Raw genomic sequence first — 10,526 nt, 5'->3', positions numbered from 1 at the left:
CAAAAGGGTTGCGGTTTTGGGCTAAACCTGCAGCCCTTCTATGTTAAAAGGGTTGTGGTTTAGGCCAAAACTGCAGCCCTTCCATATTGGAAGGGCTGCGGTTTTGAGCCTAAACCGCAGCCCTTCATTGTGAAGGGCTGCGGTCAAAAATCGCAACCCTTCTTTTCTATTGAAAGGCTACTACGGAAAGGGCTGCTGGCCAAAAACGCAGCCCTTAGGGCTGTTTTGACCGCAGCCCTTCCTTATTTTTCCACTAGTGTTAGTTTAGTGTTTTATTAAGTTGCCTAATTTCTCTTTTAAGTGTAGTCCCCAACTTTCTCTATCTAGATACCTTGCTCTGTGTGCCACTTCTCTATGTTGCAGTTATTTAGAAATGGAGGAAGTATATCATGGTATATTCTAGGTCAGACATTGCTCAAGCAGTGAGCATGGTGAGCCTTTATATGTCAAGGCCTGAGCTTGGGAAGGGGCATTGGGAAGCTTTGGAATGGCTTATAAGGTACTTCAAAAGTTATCTCACATGTTTACTTGAAGTTTGGCGAAGATACAAATGGTATAATTGGGTATTGTGATCTGGATTATGGTGGAGACTTAGATGATTGGAAATCAACTTCGGGTATGTGTTTGCCTTGGGCGGTAAGACCGTAAGTTACCAATCTTTGCTACAAGATGTTGTAGCTCTTTCAATTAGGGGAGCCGTTTATGAAAATTATTGAGGCATTCAAAGTGGCTCAAAGGTGCGGTTAGGGAGGTTAGCTTGTGTTGTAAGGAGGTGTCCATATTCTGTGATAGCCAAAGTGCCATTCACTTGGCTAAGAATTAAAACATGTTTCATAGACGAACGAAGCATATTGATGTGAATTATAACTTCATCTGAAATGTCATTGATAAGAAAGAGTTTAGCACTAGTGGAGAAAAGCGGGTCAAACATAGGAAAACTAATCCCGTTAGGCCCAAACCGGATCAGCTAAAATCGACTGATCTAGTTAGAGCCCAAAACCAGATTCTTTAGCATTAGTTGAAAATGTGACTTTCTAACTGATCTGGTTCATATAAGGAATCAGATCAGTAATTGGACCTTATATATTAACGCAACCTAATTCGTTGCTCCAATCCAACTCCTCTCTTCCTCACTCAAACCGACGACCTAATCCTCTCTAAAACAACCCCCACTTATCTCTCAAACCCTAAATGCCCTCCTATTCCCTCTCTCATTTACCCCTCTCCTTAATCCACCACCATCATCAACAACAACATCCTTCTTATTAATTGCACAGCAAGAAAAAACGCCATTGGAGATGGGATAATGATCTTCAGCACCAACATAATAAAAAAGCTTCCTTGCTCGCATCTTCAGCAAAAACTGATCTTCGATCGGATCTCGCGTCTTTGCTGAACCAGATCTCTACCGTCATCATCCTTGCTCGCATCTCTGTCACGCAGTCAAACTACCTCTCCTCTCTTTGTCGCTCACCACCTCTCTTCTCACTGTTGTTTAATTCTCCAAACTTAGGGTTCGTTCCAGATTTAGTTTATTTCTTTTTTTCTCAATTTATATGTTAGTTATGATATTTTAGATTTAGTAACACGTCATTTTTAGGGTCGTTTGATTTTTTTCTTATTATTTTAGGTTTAATTATTTCATTTAATTTCGTCCATAAACTATAAATTTAGTTTAATTTAAGTTTCATATTATGTAATTTAAAATTTGTAAATTTTGTTTATCTTGTAAGTCAATAAATTTTGTGTATGTTAATTTCGTTTCTTGGCTGGTTCGTTTGAATTTTTAAGTTGCTTCCTTTCGGTTGATTTCATTCCTTGGCTGGTTAGTTTCGTGGCCTATTCGTTCTTTGGCTTGTTGCCTATTCATTTAAGGGTTCCATAGATGTATGTGGATGGAATATTATTTGATGGATTAATTGTTTTATTTTTGTTATAATATTACCTCAACTGATTATGACAGGGGTTAAAACTGAATCAGGTTTTACAACCTGTTGATCTGGTTTTAACCTTGACACAGATAAGTTTACTCATCCGAGCCCAACTGATAGGCCCAAAATCAGACCAATAACCCTGATTTTTATCTGATCCAAAGATGCTTTCCCCACTAGTGGACATTGATGAAAATTCGTACTGAGGAGAACCTCGTGATATGTTGACGAAGCTATTGCCAACCACTAAGTTCACTTTATGTGTGAACCTGGTCGGTATTTCCTCTTTTTTGTTGTAGGGTCTAATAGGGTGGAACCTTTGTGTTATTTGGATCATTTATGTTATTTGACGTTTTTAGATATAGACAAGTGAAGGAGGAGAATTGTTGTGCCTTGGATTTCTCAAGAAGAAGAAAAATGCATTGATATAAACTCGCATATCTATCAGCCCGGACAAGCGATCCTCAAGCACTCGTGCTCCATAGAGCACCCAAGAAGGCACAAAGTTTGAGATTTTCTCCCCCAGACAAGCAAGTGTTCTGCCCAACTATGCTAACTGCTTCTTTTACTCGATTTTGTGGGATGTTTGTAAGTTTAATCCAATTTTAGTTCAATTTTGTTTGGGTTTGTTTGTAAACTTAAGATTCACATTATCCTTCAAGTAGAATTATATCTCTCTCTTCTCCTCTTTCTTCTTATTCAACGTAATTCATCCATTCGAGAGGCTAAAGAAAGCTCCAAGCTAAGGTTCTATCTTTTAGTAGATGTGGGTCAAGATTAATCAAACAACGTTAATCCTTTGTGTCATCTTTTTATTGCTTCTCTTCTTCTTTAAAATTTTGAACTTTGCATTTGTTGTTGGTGAAATTAATTAGTAAACCCTATATAACATCAGACCCCTGCGCTTCGAGTCTATTGTCACTAATGTGCATACAGGGCCACCAATTGTCCTGAATAACCAACACCAGTTAGTCAGACACATTTTCTCCTCGCTCACGTGCACCATGAGAAATTTCTCATGCGTTCACCCATCTCTGGACTAGTCCCACCTAAGCACGCTTAACTATGGAGTAATTAAGAAAATGAGCTTTCTAAACAAAGTTTGCATCTTGTTATAATGAGCAGCCTGCTAAATCCCTTTGAAGCATTCATGCGAGATATTATACCTTAGTAGAGATAGCAATGAGTGAGGTGTGGGTAGGGTGAGGTTAGACCCTTACCCAACACATACCCTAATTTTTGGATGTAGACCTATAACTATAAGGTAAAAGTTTAGGACCTTATACGTACCCGTAGGGTCCGATAGGATATGGAGTAGGGTCTAGGGTCTAAAATGGGTCTAATAAAAATAATCCTGCTTACATTTTCACATGTATATATAATTGTTAAGAATAATTCAATATATAAGGCCGTCAATTAGCACACAAGATATCACATAATGTAAGAATACATAATTCTTTTCCACGTTTCAAAAGTCTCAGACATCGAAATATGAAAAAAGAATACAGTTAGAGGGAGAGAGTAAGATAGTGGTAAGATGTGACTAGGAGAGTGCGGCTAGGGTAAGGGATTAAGGATTTTATTTTGATTGGAAGAGTATGTTATATCTGTTATATCTAATATATTTATTTGTTTTAATTTACCTTTAAAAATATATGTATATATTCTAGTTTGGGCGGGTCTATGGGTAGGGTATTGTAAGGTCTGAGTATTTGAGAAGTGGATCCTTATCCTACCCTTACCCCATAATGTCAAAACACATATCCTACTCTTACCCATAAGGTTCGAAAAATTAAAATCCATACCCTTAAATTAGGGTAGCTAGGATTTGGAAGAACTGTGTAATCAAGGTCCTAGATCCATTGCCATATCTAAGCCCTAGCTCATCTTATATAGCATTAATTTATAACAGATGATTATCTTCAGTGTAGACCTACATTTGAAGAAGAAGGTGTTAAATTTGAAGAAATAAAAATGATATAATGTGCAAGTTTATATATAATTATTAGAGATTTTGGTTAGGTTGAACTATCACTAATTCGTAATTCTTATGGTTTTGTCATATAGTTCTGAATTAGGCATAATTTTATTGGCTTGGAATAATTGGAAAACATCTTTATTGTGTGTGGATGGATTTCGAATTTACAATTATATTTGCTGAATTGCTATATTTGTAAAATAAGTGTATGATTAAATCTGAAGACTTTATTAGCGTCATTTTCTGTATGTTTAACAAATAGAATTCGGTAACAATTATTAGCTTGATTAAATTTGGCATATACAACTAATTAGGAGAAATCATATACATTGAATAAGTATGACTCAATAATAAGATGATAAAACTTCTCGATATATAGAATGTGAAGCTTAACTACATTTATAAAATTGTTTGGGAACATTGCTAAAATATAATTAGATATTTTTGTGTTAAAATTTTCTTTTGATAAATAATTTGAAAAAGATATATATTTATTTTTCTTGTTGCAACTCATGATAATCATAATTAATAAAAGTTGGTTGATCGACCACCCCAACCCAATTTTGGCCGGGAAAACCTAACCACACATACCTTAAATGAATTGAAAAGTTCAAATTTTAATTTTTTTGTTTATTTGCTTGAATTTGATAGAGTATAAAATTATTCCTAGATATAAATTAACTATGACTCTCCTCAGGTACTTAGTGCCAGCTATAAAGGAGGCAGGTGTTGCATCTGTAATTCAAGCTCAATTTGTTCTCGCGCGAGGGGGGGGCATGATAAAGTATACTATTCATAGGATTTCATTTATAAATTTAACCTTTAAATTCAATGAGTTCTTTGATAGAAATCAGTGCAAAATAAACGTTGTATTTAACCTAGTGGTGTCAAAAACAGGTTCTCAAACAGATTACGAGTATACACACGGCGAACCATGTCATTTCCGAATAGGTCATGATTTTGACAGTCAATACCCCAGGTCGTGATTGGTCAGGTTTTGTTCTACTAGGTCGATCACATTTGAATCACGAGATTGTCGGGTATCGGAAAGGTCTGAACGTTCCATTTAGAAGTCGATCTATTCCCGGGTATGATCACTTGTGGACAATTTTTAACCGGATTTTTTGCAGGCCGTATTTCGGTTTCAGGTACACATGGATAGAGCTAATTGTATTCGGGTTGAATCACTAATGACCTTAGTTCAATCATTGTGAAGCATCGGGTCTATTCGCTATTGATCGAACATCAATCCATCAACTTCGATTAACTCCTAGTCGGATCATTTTTTATTTTGTTATGAATTTTGTAAACGAATCATATTATTAAAAGTATTAAGATCGACATATATATATATATACACATATGTTTGTGTATGATAAAATTTGGATGATAACGAAAAAAACTAATAAAAACAATATATTTGTTTACCATGATGTCTAGTGTATTGTCTTAGTCAACTCTTATTTTGAATAATCGACTGCGTAAAATCACTCTAATGAGTAAAGGAGTAGAACGACTCTTCATATGTTATAATATTATATATTATACCAATGACAAAATAACAAGTAGATAATCAATTCCAAACTTTATATAAATGATTTATTATTATAAGCATTATGATTGATATATAAGTTTGGAAATAGTTATGATGATAATGAGAATAATAATAATAATAAACATAAAAGCGATGATGATGATGATGATGATGATGATGATGATGATGATGATGATGATGATGATGATGATGATGATGATAATAATAATAATAATAATAATAATAATAATAATAATAATAATAATAATAATAATAATAATAATAATAATAATAATAATAAGAGTAACAGTAATAGTAACAATGCTAACAATAGCAATACTAATACAAATAAGAACAGGAAAACTTACACTAAGAATAACAATAATAATAACAGCAGTACTACTAGTAGTCATAGTAGCAATAATACTAATAATAGCAATAACAATAACAAACATAACGCGACATATATATATTATGTTGTGACTATATATATATGATAAAGTATAAACAAACTATTTTATCAATATGTTTAATCATTTTAGTATAAAATTGGTATCAAAATAACTGTAAAACCAATCTAGTACTCTTTTGATTATAAATTAGTATAACGACTCTTGATACATTATAATACTATAACAAATGACAATCACACATTCATATGTTTACAACGACGGTTCATATGAGGCCTAAGTGATTATAACGAGAGTTCATATGTCGCACAACCATATAGTAACTTAACACTTAGTCAGTTACTTGGTTACTCCCTTGTCCAAAACCATTATCATTTCTCAAATCTCATATCATTGACCAAAATACAATACGAGTATAATGTGATCATAATTGGTCATAATGATGATTAAAGCCGATCAACACAAGCTAATACGAGTATAATGTGACGGAAGCCAATGTAGGGGGGTAATCACTAGGCTAAACTAGATTAGTATATAGATTAATGTATTGCATACATTTCGACTATATGTCAATGTATAGATGATGTATAGATCAATGTATTGCATTTCTAGCTAGTATACATTAGTATAAACACAAAGTAATACAAATGGATTAGTGTGTAGATTAGTTAATGTAAGTGAATAATCATTATGATAATCGTCCTCGAGTGTAATGCATTTCATAAACAAAAAAAAAATCTACTTGAATGATTCAAATTACATATTATACTAAATGTGTCAATCGTCGTTGATAGGCTAATTAAGATAAAAATACAATATTTGAGTTAATCGTCTTTATGAGAAATGCATTTTGAAACAAAAACCATCTACTTCAGCTATATGTCTTAACTTTGTATATAGTGACTATAAACAAACTATTTTATCAATATACTTAAATATTTTAGTACGATATAATAATATTGGAATCATTCTAACCAATACGCGATTGATTATTAATGAGTATAGACTCTTAATATCCTCTAATAGTATAACTAACGATAATAATAACGAGTATTATATATTAACTATGAATATACGATCAATTAGTGGATATGAAATTACTACAATAAATAATTATATTATTATTTGAAAATGGGGTTATAAGGTATGAGATTTGGGGTTTAGGGATGTGGAACATGGAGATTAGTTGTTATGAATAATAATTTGGTAGGATTATTTGTATTCTAAAGGCAAAATCCAAAATCATCTAATGGGCAAAATCTAAACCGTTAAATCATCATAATCAAGGGCACACAAGAAAACAACAGAAAGCACACTGATCATAAATATTAACCGTTGGATACATGTCATAAAACAAACTGAATCGATAGATCGCCTCCTACCCTATTACCTTTTCCCATCTCTCCTCCAAAACTAAAAATCCTAATACACTCGTTGCTATTTTCCATTCTCTGTGCTGCTCCCTCCTTCCATCATACTTGCATGAATTCAGCCACCATCACCCTTCCTTCCTTTTTCGCTGCGCTTTCTCTCTCATCTCTCACTCTCATCTGCTAGCCTCTCTCATCCTCCACAACCAATGTCTTCTATAGCCTCGCTAAATATCGACGAACTCTTCGTTTGCCTCTCATCATCCTCGTTGAGCATCGACGTCATTCTCGCTGCACATTGACGAAATCTTCGCTTGACTCCACCAATTTCGTCGTCATCGTCGCCGCTCATCATCCTCAGTCACCTTCGTTCATCTCTCATCCTTGCTCGACTCCACCAACGTCGTCATTGTTGTTGTGGCTTATCTCGCATCCTCACTCAACTTCGTTTGTTACTCAACTCCCCTGTTGCTAGTTTATTAGTTCCATTTTCATTTTTTAACTATTTTATAGTTTTTTTTTCTTTTCAAGATCCAATGTTAGGGTTGTAAAATTTAGATCTGATGGGAAAAAAAACTCAAGCCAAACATGTGGTGATCGCGACAAAGTTTGTAAGATAACTGAATTTTCGTTTTTATTTTACCTTTTATTTTGAATTTTTTTAATCTGATAAACTTTGATCTGGGATTGTAATTTTCTTTTGACATTTCTCAAATTCAATAAACATATTTATTTTTGCAGTATTTTATTATTTTGTTTGTCATGAAATTGAAGTAGGTTTTATCTGAATTTTTCATATGGGTTTCTTTAGTATAAAGAAAAATGAATCCGTAATTTTATTTTAGTTTGTTTTAGTATCTGCATTTTCTATGTTTGCCATGTGGGTTTGGATTTTTTTTTTCTATTGCTCATGTTAATGTGTAAGAGATTTCGTGCTTGGCAATTGTTTTCTTTCGTTTAATTTTGCATATTGGATATTGTGAATCTGTAAGTTTTAATTTGGTTATTTAAATTGTTTAGTATAGGGTTACGAGAATTTGAGATATTATTTGGTAGAAATTTTGGTAGAATATTAAAATGGGATAATTTGGTAGAATATTTGGTAGAAATAATGTTAGAAAAATGGGGTTTGGTAGAATATTAAAATGGGATAATAAATTTGAAATATAGGGCTTAACTAGATATTTTTTAATATTATTTGAAAATAGAGACATTGGGTAATTAAATGAAAATATAAACAAGTACATGATATTAAAAGTTTAACCCTTCAATTTAATTTAATTTAATTTATTTTATTTTATATTTAATTAATTATTAAATGTAATAAATTTTATAAATTAATATATTTAAATGATTCTGTAGATATAAAAAAATAATTGAATTTTAGTAATATCTGATTGAGTACGACCGGGTTCGAGTTTGAATGCAGGTCTGTTTGGTCAAGATCAGCATATAATCTTGCCAGTTGCCGATCAGGTCTGGGTAATCCTAGGTTAGGTCTCGGTCAGATCTGGAAACTGACCTTTACAAATTCAACCACGTTCAAATTAAATCAGAATCAAGTTGATCTAGCAGTCACATCTATTTCTGACTCTCCATCCTAAGTAGCTCGCTTTTTTCCCTCGGAAACCGCCTGCCCTTCAGCTCTCTAAATTGAAGTACTATACACAGCCGTACTCTGAAGTATCAAGTCCCCAGCCCAATTTACCAAAAAGGACCAACTTGTTGGTTTGTGAAGTGCCCCCTCACTACCTTCTACTTTAGTGACTTCATCATTCAACATGTTGGGCGTAACCACAAACACCCAATCATACGAGTATATATACTATATAATAACATTTGGAAGTTGGTGACTGTGTGGGGAGGCACACAACAAAAGAACATCCACGTGAGGTTCCCCACTTGATCACAACGACAGCATTTAATCCACGGCACTCCCTCTTAATATCATTTTCCTCTTACTGCCTCCCAACAATATATTGAAACTACAAATATATATTTCATATATTCCTTTTTACCTGCAATTGTTTAATTTTCATGTCAATGCATAACTTCAACCATTCATATTATTAATTATAAATAATTAAAAATTATATATTCAAAAAATACAAGTTGAGATGAATGTAGTGGTGTCAGAAACAGATCTGACCGCTGGGTCAACCTGATTCTGACCTGACTTGAACCTGGTTCGACCTGTGAGGGTCAGTCCCCAAACCTGACCGAAACCTGACCTGGGATTACCCAGACCTGACCGGCACCTGGCAAGATTATATCCTGACCTGTTCAGACAGACCTGCTCTCAAACCCGAACCCGACCATAATAAACAAGATATTATTAAAATTCAATAATTTTTTATATCTACAAAATCATTTAAATATGTTAATTTATAAAACTTATTATATTTAATGATTAAATAAATAATTAATTAAATTACATTTAATTTAATTTAAGAATTTGGAATATCATGTACTTATTTATATTTTCATTTAATTACCCAATGTCCTCATTTTCAAATAATATTAAAAAATATCTAGTTATACTCCAAATTTATAATCCATTTTAGTATTCTACCAAAATTTCTCCATTTTTTCTACCAAATTATCCCATTTAATATTCTACCAAATTTGCTACCAAATAATATATCAAACTCTCATAACCCTATACTAAAGAACAACATATGAATATGAAATTCATTCTTATTGAAGTAAAAGTTAAAGCATATACAATGAAGTAAAAGTTACAGCAAATTTGAATTGATTGTTTAACTTTACATCCAGAAAATTAAAGAAATGAATCTACAATTAAGTAATTTACAGAAATTTGGGCAAAAAAAAAAGCAATTTAGTGCTTGAAATTGCATCTTCATTCTTCACGTAAAAATTTGTAAGAAAGATGTTTCTTCAACTTCTAGCTCAAATCTTCTACATAACCTGGTCTTTAGATCTGGAAAATTAGAAAAAAATAAAGAAAGACAAAATTCTCAAAACCAAAGTTGATACTCCATAATTAACGAGAGCTAAAGAGTAACTTACCATCTAACAACAATGAAGCAGGAAGGGAAGAAAAATCAAAATCGATACGTCTTTTTTTCGATCTCAACATCTTGTATTGTGGTGCATCTTGTATTGCCGGTGATATATATCAGTCAAGTTTAAATACAAATCTAAGCTTTAAAATCAAATTGCTAATAAATAAAGAGATCCAGAAGAAGCAAACAAACACAAAGTTCATCATATAACCATAATTTACACCATCTTGAACTCGACTTTATGTATGTTTGGAGAATAAGAAGATGATGAAGC

The sequence above is a fragment of the Beta vulgaris genome, chromosome 2, assembly GCF_026745355.1.
Source record: "Beta vulgaris subsp. vulgaris cultivar EL10 chromosome 2, EL10.2, whole genome shotgun sequence".
Taxonomy (NCBI): Eukaryota; Viridiplantae; Streptophyta; class Magnoliopsida; order Caryophyllales; family Amaranthaceae; genus Beta; species Beta vulgaris.
Note: the sequence above shows the minus strand (reverse complement) of the source record.